Source organism: Myotis lucifugus, unplaced genomic scaffold (assembly GCF_000147115.1).
Source record: "Myotis lucifugus unplaced genomic scaffold, Myoluc2.0 scaffold_19, whole genome shotgun sequence".
Classification (NCBI taxonomy): Eukaryota; Metazoa; Chordata; class Mammalia; order Chiroptera; family Vespertilionidae; genus Myotis; species Myotis lucifugus.
Window position 1 is genome coordinate 3023204 of NW_005871067.1, and position 12810 is coordinate 3036013.

The 12810-nt window shown below is 39.5% G+C and overlaps 1 pseudogene; it reads right to left on the bottom strand.

The window, feature by feature from the left end:
* Positions 1-1827: 1827 nt before the first annotated feature.
* Positions 1828-12026, bottom strand: LOC111825267 (annotated as a pseudogene).
* Positions 12027-12810: the final 784 nt, after the last annotated feature.

Genomic DNA, 12810 nt, shown 5'->3' on the forward strand with positions numbered 1-12810 from the left:
GAAAGCCGCAGTTTCATTATTGTTTCCATTTTGTTTTGTTTTGTCTTTGTTTTTATACTCTAAACCTAGAACACAGGACTTTCCAATTGCAATCACTCACCCGAGGCTTTGCAGGGAGGGAGTCTTGGGCTTGAGGTGCCTGAGGAGAGGCTGGAGAGGAAAGCAGGGCAGGGAGACGTGGCCAGGAGTCCTGCATTGGGACCTTCTTAGGCTTCCAAACCTAAGCAGCCATTTCTCCCCAGAGGAGCTAGCCCCTCCCAGTAGCGTCAGGGCAGGTGATACAGCCTCCCACACCCTGCATTTTGAGCTTTACAGAGGGAACAAAGGCAGAGACCAAGCTCACCTGTCGGAATAGTCCCAAGGAGCCCTCAGTGACTGGATTGGAAGAGGGGTCATCCTCCCTGCTATTCTGGGAATGAGACTGATAAGAACTCCAGATTGCCAGCCAACCCCATTGGACTCCATACAAGGAGCTCTGTCCAGCCAAGGGCCAGAGTAATATTTGGACCACTCATGGAGGAGTAGCTCTGGGACAGGAAAAACACCCATCATATTCTCTGAAAGCGAAACAGCACCAACCCTGCCTAAAGCCCTGTCAGAAACAGACACTTGAGTGATTAAAATTGACAGCTGGCAGACAAAGAGGCCTGCTTGCAGCCAAGGCCTGTGGAGAAGACACAAGCAGTGGACCGGTGGATCGCTTGGAGCCTCAAGCAGGGTGCTAAAAGCAAAAGGCAGTGCCTACAGCACCTAAGTACTAACAGGAAGCTCAGAACTGGCATACAGAACAACTCCATGGGGTATTAAAACTTGGCTGAAGCAAATGACACTTCACTTTTTTATTTTTATTTATTTATATATTTTTAAGGGGGGAAATAACTTATTAGGGTTCTAATAACATTTTCATAACATAACTATCAAAATAGGTTTGTTTTTAATATATGCTTATGAATATCCCTGATAATATAAAGAAATCCAGAGGACTTTGGAAACCACCAAGATTTCACAGGGTAGTGCCCGGTCTGGTTTCTAGGCAGCAGGAGAGTGACTACTGTATGGCATGTTTTCTCCAGGAAGCCCTGTGAGCACCACAGTTCTGAAATTCTAATATGCTAGTGCCAGCAGAATTGTGAATGACATTTTCACTTTAAATTTATTAGTAAAATTCCTATCAAAGTTTGGCTTCCTCAATCCTGCCATCAGCCAATCTCCCTGCCTATAACAAGCCACAAAACCATCAATCCTGGCCACTCCAGAGGTTGGGCCCAGAGGAAACAAGTTGTGAGATCCCCTGTAAGCCGTGACCAAATCTCAGAAAGGAGGGATGTGGGAGAAGAAGCAGACCAGGCTTGAGGAAGCTTTGACCCAAGGCACCATGACCAGAGGCTTGAGGGGACCTAGAAAGGTTCTAGCTGCAGGAAGATGCGCCCAAAGCAGGTCCTGGAAGACAACAACTCTGTGGCAGAGTAGACACATTCAGGATTTAAAGACCAAAAAATTAGAAAAGAAACTAGTTTACTTTCTCAAGAACAACTCAAATTTCTTAAAACTTACAAGCAAATAACCCTGGATAGACTGGGGGTGTGGTGGGAGCTGAAGTCTGTGGAATGAGTTGCTTTTAGCTGAGTCAGAAAGAATGCTGGTTGTGAAATCAGCATAAACACTGTGGCTACTGCAGTTAAGGAGAGTGAGGGAAGCTCAAGGTCAGAGGAGGAGGCCTCTTAAAAGAGAGGATGGAAGAGGAGCAAATGTGAAATATGCCTCTTTTATTCCTCGATCAGTAAGTGGCATTTCCACCGCCTGGCTGAGAAGGTGCCATACTCCATTCTAGCTGCAATAATACTGCATCCCATCTACTCTTCTTCTCTTTTTTGACTGAAACTCTTCAAAGAACTGCTGGATGTCCTCTCTCTTTACAACCGTGCCTTCATCAGCAAATCTCTTCAGATAGTCTTTAAGTTCAGTCTTCAAGTCATTATATTCACAAATGAGTTCCATTTGTTGGACTCTGTTCATGATGTTAAGGGTGTCCATGAAAGGATCTGTCCTGTCAGCTGCCTGGTCAACCTTGCCCTTGTTTTCATAAGCCAGAATTGTGTCATATTCATCTGTTAGGAACAGGACATCTAGATTGCCATACATTTTCATATAGTCTTTGCAGGTACATAACTTGCTATGCCAGTTCAGGGGCCAAACGGTGGCAGTGTCTTTCTTTATAAAATGCTTAGCTTTAAGCTCCTGAAATTTGGAGCGAGACTGTGATCTGTGTTGAGATGTTGATTCTTAAACAGTCTGGAGATCAGATTCAGAACTAGAGCTGGCACATGGTTCATTATTCTGCTCTGCTTTAACTGCCTTGACAGCGCTAAGGATGTCCAACTAATGGCCATTAGTCAGACATCCCCAGAGGGTTCCCAGGCTGTCAGAGGGATGTCTGACTTCCAGCTTAAGCTTGATCCCCCAGGGAGCAGGCCTAAGCTGGCAGGTGGACATCCCCCGAGGGGTCCCGGACTGTGAAAGGGCACAGGCTGGGCTGAGGGCCCCTCCACCCCCGAGTGCATGAATTTTCGTGCACCAGGCCTCTAGTCAATAATATTCATAAATGTAAATGGATTAAATGATCCAATCAAAAGACATAGAGTAGCTGAATGGATAAGAAAACATGACCCATATATCTGCTTTCTACAAAAGACCCACCATAGAAAAAAGGAATCCCATAGACTGAAAGTGAAGGGATGGAAAATTTTTTTCAGGCAAATGGGAATGAAAACAAAAGAAGCTGGTGTAGAAATACTTATATCTGACAAAATAGGCCTTAAAGTGAAGGCCATAACAAGAGATAAGGAAGGCCACTTCATAATACTAAAGGGATCAATACAACAAGAGGCTATAACTCTGGTAAACATATATGCACCCAATATAAGAGCATCTAAATATATAAAAAAACTTCTGGAGAATATCAAGGGAGAGATCAACAGCAATACAATCATAGTAGGGGACCTTAATACCCCACTGACATCACTGAATAAATCTTCTGGACAAAAAATCAACAAGGAAATAGCAATCCTAAATCACACTCTAGAATAGATGGAACTAATTGACATCTTCAGAACGTTCTACCCCAAAGCTATGGAATATAATACATTCTTCTCAAGTGCATATGGGACATTTTCAAAAATAGACCACATTCAAGAATATTGAAATCATATTAAACATCTCTCAGACCACAATGGCATGAAATTAGAAATCAGCTACAATAAAAATCTCAAAAGCAATCAAATACATGGAGGCTAAATAGCATTCTGTTAGACAATGAATGGGTTATCAAAGAGATCAAAGAAGATATAAAAAACATTCTGGAGACAAATGAAAATGAACACACAACAATCAAAATCTAAGGGACATCATGAAAGCAGTCCTGAAAGAGAAGTTCATAACTCTACTGACGTACCTTAAAAAAAAAAGCAAAGAAAAACTGATAATAAGTTATCTAACACAACAATTTAAAGAATTAGAAAGAGAAAAATAAGAAAAGCTCAGAGTAAGTAAAAGGAAGGAAATAATAAAAATTAGAGCAGAAATAAATGACATAGAAACAAACAAAAAAACAATACAAAAAATCAATAAAACCAAAAGCTGGTTCTTTGAAAGGATAAACAAACTTGATGAACCATTAGCAAGACTCATCAAGAAACAAAGAGAGAGGATCCAAATAAGTAAAATCAGAAGCAAAAGCAGAGAAGTAACCACTGACACCACAGAAATACAAAGGATTGTAAGGCAATACTATGAACAACTACATGCCTACGAGCTGGACAATATGGATGAAATGGACAAATTCCTAGAAAAATACAATCTCCCAAAACTGAATCAGGAAGAATCAGAAAGCATGAATAGACCAATAACAACGGATGAAATAGAAGCAGTAATAAAAAAAACTCCCACCAAACAAAAGCCCAGGTCAGGACAGCTTCACAAGGGAGTTTTACCAAACATTCAATGAAGAACTAACACATATATTCCTCAAACTATTTTAAAAAATCCAAGAGGAAGGAACATTTCCAAGCTCTTTTAATGAGGCCAGCATTACCCTAATTCCAAAAACAGATAAAGACACTACAAAAAAAGAGAATTACAGGCCAATATCCCTGATGGACATAGATGCTAAAATCTTCAACAAAATATTAGCAAAATGGATCCAGCAATATATTAGAAAGATCATATACCATGACCAAGTGGGATTTATTCCAGGGATGCAATGCTGGTACAATATTTGCAAATCAATAAACATGATACATCACATAAACAAATTGAAAGACAAAAACCAAATGATCATATCAATAGATGCAGAAAAAGCATTCAACAAAATCTAACACCGATTTTTGATAAAAACCCCCAGCAAAGTGGGAATAGAGGGAGCATATCTCAACATGATAAAAGCCTTATATGACAAACCTACAGCGAACATCATAGTCAATGGGCAAAAACTAAAACAATTTCTCCGAAGAACTGGAACAAGACTGGGATGTCCACTTTCACCACTCTTATTCAACGTAGTGCTGGAGGTCCTAGCCACAGCAATCAGACAAAAAGAAGAAATAAAAGGCATCCAAATTGGAAAGGAGTAAGTAAAGCTCTCATTATTCACAGATGACGTTATTGTACATAGAGAACTCTACCAAAAAATCCCATTAGATTTAATAAATGAATTTGGCAATGTAGCAGGGTACAAAATCAACACCCAAAAATCGATGGCTTTGTTATACACCAATAATGAATTCTCAGAAAGGGAAACTAAATAAGCAATCCCATTTGCCATTGCAACAAAAAAATATTAAAATATTTAGGAATAAACTTAACCAAGGAGGTAAAAGACCTGTATTCGGAAAACTACAGGACATTGAAAAAAGAGATAGAAGAAGATATAAACAAATGGAAGAATATACTGTGTTCATGGATTAGTAGAATCAACATCATTAAAATGTCCATCCTACCCAAGGCAATCTAGAGGTTCAATGCAATTTATATTAAAATACCAACAGCATATTTCACAGATCTAAAACAAATACTCCAAAAATTGATATGGAATTAAAAAAAGACCCCGAATTGCTGCAGCAATTTTGAGAAAGAAAAACAAAGTTGGAGGAATCACAAAAGCCAGATTTCAAGTTATACTACAAAGCCACAGTAATCAAAACAGCCTGGTACTGGCACAAGAACAGGCATATAGGTCAATGGAACAGAACAGAGACCCCATAAATTGACCCAAGCCATTACACTCAATTAATATTTGATAAAGGAGGCAAGAGCATACAATGGAGTCAAGACAGTCTCTTCAATAAATAGTCTTGGGATAATTGGACAGATACATGCAAAAAAATGAAACTAGACAACCAACTTACACCATATGGAAGAAATAACTCAAAATGGATAAAAGACTTAAATATAAGTCATGAAACCATAAAAATCCTAGAAGAATCCATAGGCAGTAAAATCTTAGACATCTCTTGTAGCAATATTCTTACGGATATTTCTCCTAGGGCAAAGGAAACTAAGGAGAAAATAAACAAATGGGACTACATCAAAATAAAAAGCTGCACAGCAAAAGAAACCATCAACAAAATGAAAAGGAAGCCCACTGTATGGGAGAACATATTTGACAATGATACATCTTATAAAGAGTTAATGTCCAAAATATATAAGGAACTCATACAGCTTAACAGAAGACAAACAATCCAATTAAAAAATGGTCAAAAGACCTAAATAGACACTTCTCCAAAGTGGACATACAGATGGCCAAGAAACATATGAAAAAATGCTCAAAGTCACTAATCACCAGAGAGATGCAAATTAAAATGACAATGAGGTATTACCTCACACCTGTCAAAATTGCTATCATAAACAAATCAACAAATGACAAGTGCTGGAGAGGATGTGGAGAAAAGAGAACCCTAGTTCTGGTGGGAATGTAGACTGGTGCACCATTATGGAAAACAGTATGGAGATTCCTCAAAAGAATAAATATGGAATTGCCATTTGACCTAGTGATGCCACTTCTAGAAATATATCCTAAGAAACCCGAAATACCAATCAGAAAGAATGTATGCACTCCTATATTCAAAGCAGCACAATTTACAATAGCTAAGACTAAGAAATAGCCTAAGTGCCCATCAGCAGATGAGTGGATAAAAAAACTATGGTGTATTTACATAATGGAATACAATGCAGCAATAAAAAAGAAAGAACTCTTACCATTTGCAACAGTATGGATGGACCTGGAGAGTATTATACTAAGGGAAATAAGCCAGACAGAGAAAGATAAGTATTACGTGATCTCACTCATATGTGGAATCTAATGAACTAAATAAACTGATGATCAAAAATAGTCCCAGAGACATAAAAGCATGAACAGACTTTTGAACCTCAGAGGGAAGGCAGGGGAGTTTAGGTGGGAAGAGATCAACCAATGAACTTGTATGCATATATGCATAACCCATGGACACAGACAATGGGATGGTGAGGCCCTGAGGTGGGGGGAATGAATCGGGCTCAAAGAGGTTAATGGGGTAAAAAGGAGGACCTATGTAATATTTTCAACAATAATGATTTTTTTAATGTTTCCCCTTATTGTTACAATTTAATATTTTTTACCACTTTAAAAAAATAATCTGACACCCAAAATTTAAAAATCTAAAGTAGAATATTTCGCTCTGGCCCATTTGGCTCAGTGAATAGTGTTGGCCTGGGGACTCAAGGGTCCTGGGTTCGATTCCGGTCAAGAACACATGCCCGGGTTGCGGGCTCAATCCCCACTAGGGGGCATGCAGGAGGCAGCTAATCAATGATTCTCTCTCATCATTGATGTTTCTATCTCTCTCTTCCTCTCTGAAATCAATAAAAATAAAAAACAAAAAACTTTAAAAAAATAAATATAAAAATAAAGTAGAATATTTCACTGAGAATGAGAATTGTCCAAAAATCTGTTATTTAAAAAGTCCTAGCTCTAAAAACTGATTAATCCCTTTCTACTTTCTATGATATAAAAACTCTTTAGTATCTTTTCTGCTTCACAGCCTGATCTTCTGCAGATCACCAGAATGTGTGTCCATCAGCCCTCACTTCAATCGAACAGCATCAGTGTCTGGCTGCAGGGCTTGACCACATGATTCTCTCAGACCTGTAATTCAAGCATTTCTATAAAGACGTTTCTGGTCCACATCATCAGACTTGGAGAGAGAAGAGAAAAAAGAATGAGAATTTAAACAATTATCGCTTGTTGAAGAAGGTTTGTTTTCTTCATAGAAAAGTCTTTATGCGACACTCACCAAGGTTTTGAGGACTTCCAGGAGCTACTCCAGACGTGAGATTTCAGTTGTAAAATAAACCCATTTCCTATTTTGTTGGTGCTCCTCCGTGTCACTATCTGACTGGGTCACTCAAATACAGCAATCCATTACAAAGCCTTTCTTTCTTTTACACATTGGGGAAAAATCGTTGTAAATGATGCTATAAATACCCACAAGTCATTTGAAATATGAGGATATAGAGCTGCTTGAATACCCACCGATGTAAGTAAAACCACTGTTTCTTAACCTAAGGAGCAAGCTCAGGAAAACCCAGACAGGTTCAGGGGACAACAAATATTCCATTGTATGGATAGACCACATTTTGTTCCATGGACACTTGGGTTGCTTCCACCTCTTGGCTGTTGTAAGTTTAAAAATTTTAAGTAATACATTTAAATTTTAAAATAAAGCAGTACTAAGAGGCATATAACAAAAAGGAACAGTCTTCTGTTCTACTCCAGATTCTGTCCTATTACTCCCTGTCATATCATTTAGCTTTCTTCTGGTTGTTCAAGCCATATTTCTAAACATACTTTTCTTTTAGTGCATCTTCTTGGATTTTTACATTTTTAATGTAATGCACTGAGTCCCACCATAGAAGAGCTAGCTCTCCTACCGCACACCTCCATATATCCACCCAGAGCTGTCTCCCTTTATCATTGTCCCAATATAACCCCACCTCACATTTGATGAAATGTTTATGGTACTATGTGTGTCCATTAGGGTCTAGTAGGAGACAGAAACAACACCAGAATATGAATGAAGAAAATTTAACAGAAAGAATTATCAACTAGTAATTGGGAAATTGACTACTAAGAAAAAGGGACAGAGAACTCTAAAGAATACAGAAATATCAGTTGTAGGGAGAAGTTACTATGTCTAGGATGGGAGGAGAGTGCCAAGAAAGGGCCCACTGAAAGAGCCACCTCCTCAAGGCAAAGAGGATGTGACTGTGTCTTGCTCGGTGGTAGAAGAGTTGGAGGAAGTGCTGAGGCTGGACCAGGAAGCCATGGCTGAAGTGCCAGTGACACTCAAGTTGCCCACTGAGGATCTGCTGACTGATTTGCCAAGAAAACAAGAAAATCAAAGCCTGAAACCCAAGAAAAGCCCCTTCCTCTTCCAACGTCCTTCTGTACCCTCCACTGACAAGGCTTGACCATGTGACATGGGTGAAGGAAATGTTCCTAGGGCCCAGGTCCAAAATCATGAAGCAGGGCAAAGAGGGGTGGGTGCAAAGCTGAGGAGCAGGACAATGACAAACCGTGCACTACGGTTAGGGACACAGCTGTCCCACGATGCCTCTCCTCCAGGTGGGACGGCTATTTCTTAGAGCCATATCTTCCTCTCTCCTCATCTATAATCTTTTTTTGGTGGAGGGAGGCTTCTGGACAAAGGCATGAAAGAGGCAAGCTTTCTGAGAATTTGCATATCTAAAATTGCCATCATTTGACTGCATCTAGGACTCTAAACTGGAGACCATTTCCCCCAGAACTTTAGAGACATTGTGCCTTCATTTCTAGCATTCAGCACTGCTTTTAGAAAGCCCGATGACCTTATGATTCCTGATCTTTTCTAGGTGATGTTTTTGGATTTTTTTTTTTTCCTCTGTGGAACCCTTTGGGATCTTTTCTTCATATCCCGATCTTTGAAATTTCACACAATGATGCATCTGGGTCTGAGCCAATGTATGTATGTATGTATGTTGTTAATCCTCACCCAAGGATATTTTTTCCATTCATTTTTTCCCCTATTTTTAGAGACAGTGGAAGGGAGGGAGGGAGGAAGAAGGAGAGGAAGAGAGAGATCAAACCTGCAACCCAGGTATATGCCCTTGACCGGAAATCAAATCCAAGACCCTTCGGTGCTGGGGCAGATGCTTTAACCACTGAGCACACCAGGCAGTGCTGAGCCTTTTTAAATGAATTACTCTGGATATCTGTGCCCTTTTGATCTGGGTAACCCTATTCTCCAGTTCTTGGAACTTTCCCATGTTACGTTTCTGCCATTTCCCTCCCCTGCACTTTCTGAAACTCAGTTGTTGGATGTTGCAACTCCTGGGTTGAACCTTGAGATTCCTTTTCTCTCTCATACTTTGCCCCTTTTGATCTTTTTGCTTGACTTTATGCACATTTTCCCAACCTTGTTATCCAGTCTTTCTACTGAATATTTTAATTTTCAGTCTTTTTTGTTTAATATTCCTTTTTCACAATCGCTGATTGCTTCCTGTACGTTTACCTTTAAGCAGCATTTTTAGTTTCTTTTGCTTCTTATATTGTAGCTTTTGCTCCCACCTCCCCTTTTATTTAATATCCACCTTTCATGTTGAAAGCATTTCTGAAATGTATAGTCCGTTCTTATTTGAGCGAGAAAGCACCTGAAGAGGAGTTATGGGGATGAGTTTTCCTGACTAAGTTCAGCGTGGATTTACTGTGCAGGTGATGATGTCAGCAACTGCAGGCACCTATGTCCTTGGTCTTGGCTGGTCTGTTTACTCAGAAAGGGATCCTTAGATCTTTTCCCAGGTTGTCTAGAAGCTGAGCCTCAAACATCCTGGACTTCAAGAACCAGGGTTCTCACTTTCAATCCTTACATTTCCAGAACAGCCTTTCACTCCTACCTCCATCATGGATGGTATCCAAGACCCAGGCCCCTCTGTCTCAGACTCCAGATTCCTACAGGTGTGGGAAGGACTGCATAGGTTGGGGAGAGGTATCTGGAATGGCTAAATGGCTTCTTTCATACATAGACTTTTACTTATTTTTTATTGATTTCAGAGAGGAAGGGAGAGGGAGAGAGAAACATCAACGAGAATCATTGATCCTCTGCCTCTGGATGAGCCTGTAACCCGGGTATGTGCCCCAACCAGGAATCAAACTGTGACCTCCTGGTTCATAGGTCAATGCTCAACCACTGAGCCACACCAGCTGGGCTAGTTTTTTAAATATATTTTTATTGATTTCAGAGAGGGAGAGGGAAGTAGAAACATTAATGATGAGAATCATTGACTGGCTGCCTCCTGCACACCCCCAATTGGGGATCTAGCTCAGGCATGTGCTCTTGACCAGAATCAAACCTGGGACCCTTCAGTCCATAGGCCAATGCTCTATCCACTGAGCCAAATCAGCTAGGACCATCGATAGACTTTTAAACAATTGCCCAGCCAGCATTGCTCAGCGGGGGTGGGGGTAGGGGATGGCGGAGGGAATAATGGTCAGAAAAATTAAAAATCTTAAAATGGAATATCTCATTCCAACAGAATTTCCTCACAAAAAAATGAACACTCAAATGAGGCTGCAATCAAAGTAAGTTTCCAAGGGGCTCATTTTGTCAGCTGAGCAGGCCGTTAACAGTGATAAATGCACCAAGTCATATTTGATTGCAGCAGCCAAAGAAACATACCCAGAGAAAATAAGCTTAACCTTTTGGCAAAAAGAGTTGCTCAGAGCTAAGTCACTTAAAAGTTTTAAAACAAGACAATTGTTTTCAAGTGGTTTTTCTTAGTCCTTGTTGGGTCAAAAGATTTACTTACCTATATTTCTTGGTTGTCTTTTCAAAGAGTCAGTGCCATGTTTGAAGTGACTGAGTTAATCTCTATAAATAGACTGGTTAACTACTACAGGCAAGGGTATTTTCAAAGAAGTTGAGAAAACATGAATTCAGTAGAACCTGAAAAGTTCTGTGAAGATGGGTGGCAAAAATATGTAGCAAGTAGACAAAGTCTTCATTGAAATGTAATGTTCATGATGTTATTCATCAGCAGGTACTTTGTGTAAATTTTTCAATCTATCACATGTGAACCAGTAGTATCAAGGATGAATTTCAGTCTTGTAGACTTAACCATCATTGGTTCTATGAATGTCAAATAAGTGGAATATCCTGAGTTGCCCTACCAAATAAGTCTGACAGCACAGCAGTAAGACGTTTAGCACTGTGATGTTTTGAATTCAGAGCCAAGATGACATTTTTCTGAATGAGAAGAACCACACTCAACTACTATTGTTCAACACTGAATAACTTTGGAAATTAGCTTTTGTTGCAGGCTTCTTCATAGTTCTTAATAAAGTCAAACTAAAGTTACAAAGCAGAGCAATGCTTATGTACAAAATGTATTTCAGTAATTTCCAACAACTGTTGCTTGAGCTGCACACAAACATCTCCTGCTGTCGGTTAAAAGCAGCACCTCCATACCCACATGCATTTATAGCCTATTTTCCAAGCTCAAACTACAGTCAGCAATGTTTTCCAAAAGTCAGTGCAAGTGTGAAGGAAATTCCCATATTTCAAAATTCTTTTAACAGTGCAGTTGATGAGATTTCATCTAGTCTTCAGTTGGGAAGTGATCAATGTGCAATGTCACATGCTGAAAGGCAAATACCCAGGGAAGAATCTAATAGAACCAAGTGATGATTGTTTGCACTCATGGATTGACAACAGTATTTGTCAGTATTTATGTTTGAAGAGATATTTTCAGACAAAATACATAAAATCTAATAAATGAACATTTGCAATCAATTTTGATGATAGTGAACTTTGAATTCCAGTTATGCATTGGATAATCCCCCCAAAAGCATTCCATCCTTCTCATTAGACCTGTATTAGGAAAAGTTGTACTCAATTATCATTTTGAATTTTGTCAATAAGATGAAAATTTGTTTTCTAAGTACCTACATAATCCTCCATGTTGCCTAAAATACTGGCTCTGTGGTTCTGTACAGAAAAGGTTTGCTGAGCTTAAAGATGAAGGAAGTATTAGAGATTTGAGGAGAGTTAGGAATCTAGGAGAGCAAGACAATGAGTGGACTACAGCAGGGTTGACCATGGGCCTGTCTTTGGCACATGCAACAGCATATGTGCAAATGAGGGGCAGGCAGAGTAAGTGCTCCAGGTGTAGCCATTACTGGCCCTGCTAAATCTAAATCCATCTCCACTTAGCCATCTGCTTTCTATCTTCCAAAATTTTGCTGCATTCTCACCTGTTACTTTTCTCTTGGCATTTTCGCATGGGAAAGCAGTTCATGAAATGAATGGGGGGGGGGTGCAGATTGGAGGAGTACCCATTTCATGTTGTTAACAGTAAGCAGTAAAGGTGTTAAGGAGTACACATGAGCTTTCCCATATAAAGACCTGAATTTGAATCACAGTTCACCATTTACTAGTTGTGTGACCCTAGGCATCTACTAACCTTTAAGATGGGACAATGCCAGCAATACCTCATGGGTTTTCACACGGAAATAACTGAACTATTGATTTTATTCCCATAACCACTCTTGAAGAAAGAAAAATAAAACCTGAAACTTAAGGAAAACGGACAGAGAAATAAGTCTATCTAAAAAAATCCACATTAGTTTTGACTAGCCACTTACTTATGGCAAAATGAAAAGCATGTGTGTCCATAGTTAACTCTCTGGAGCTCAGCGTGCATAAAATTAAGAAAGTGGTATTTGAAAACAAAATGGGAGGTTCA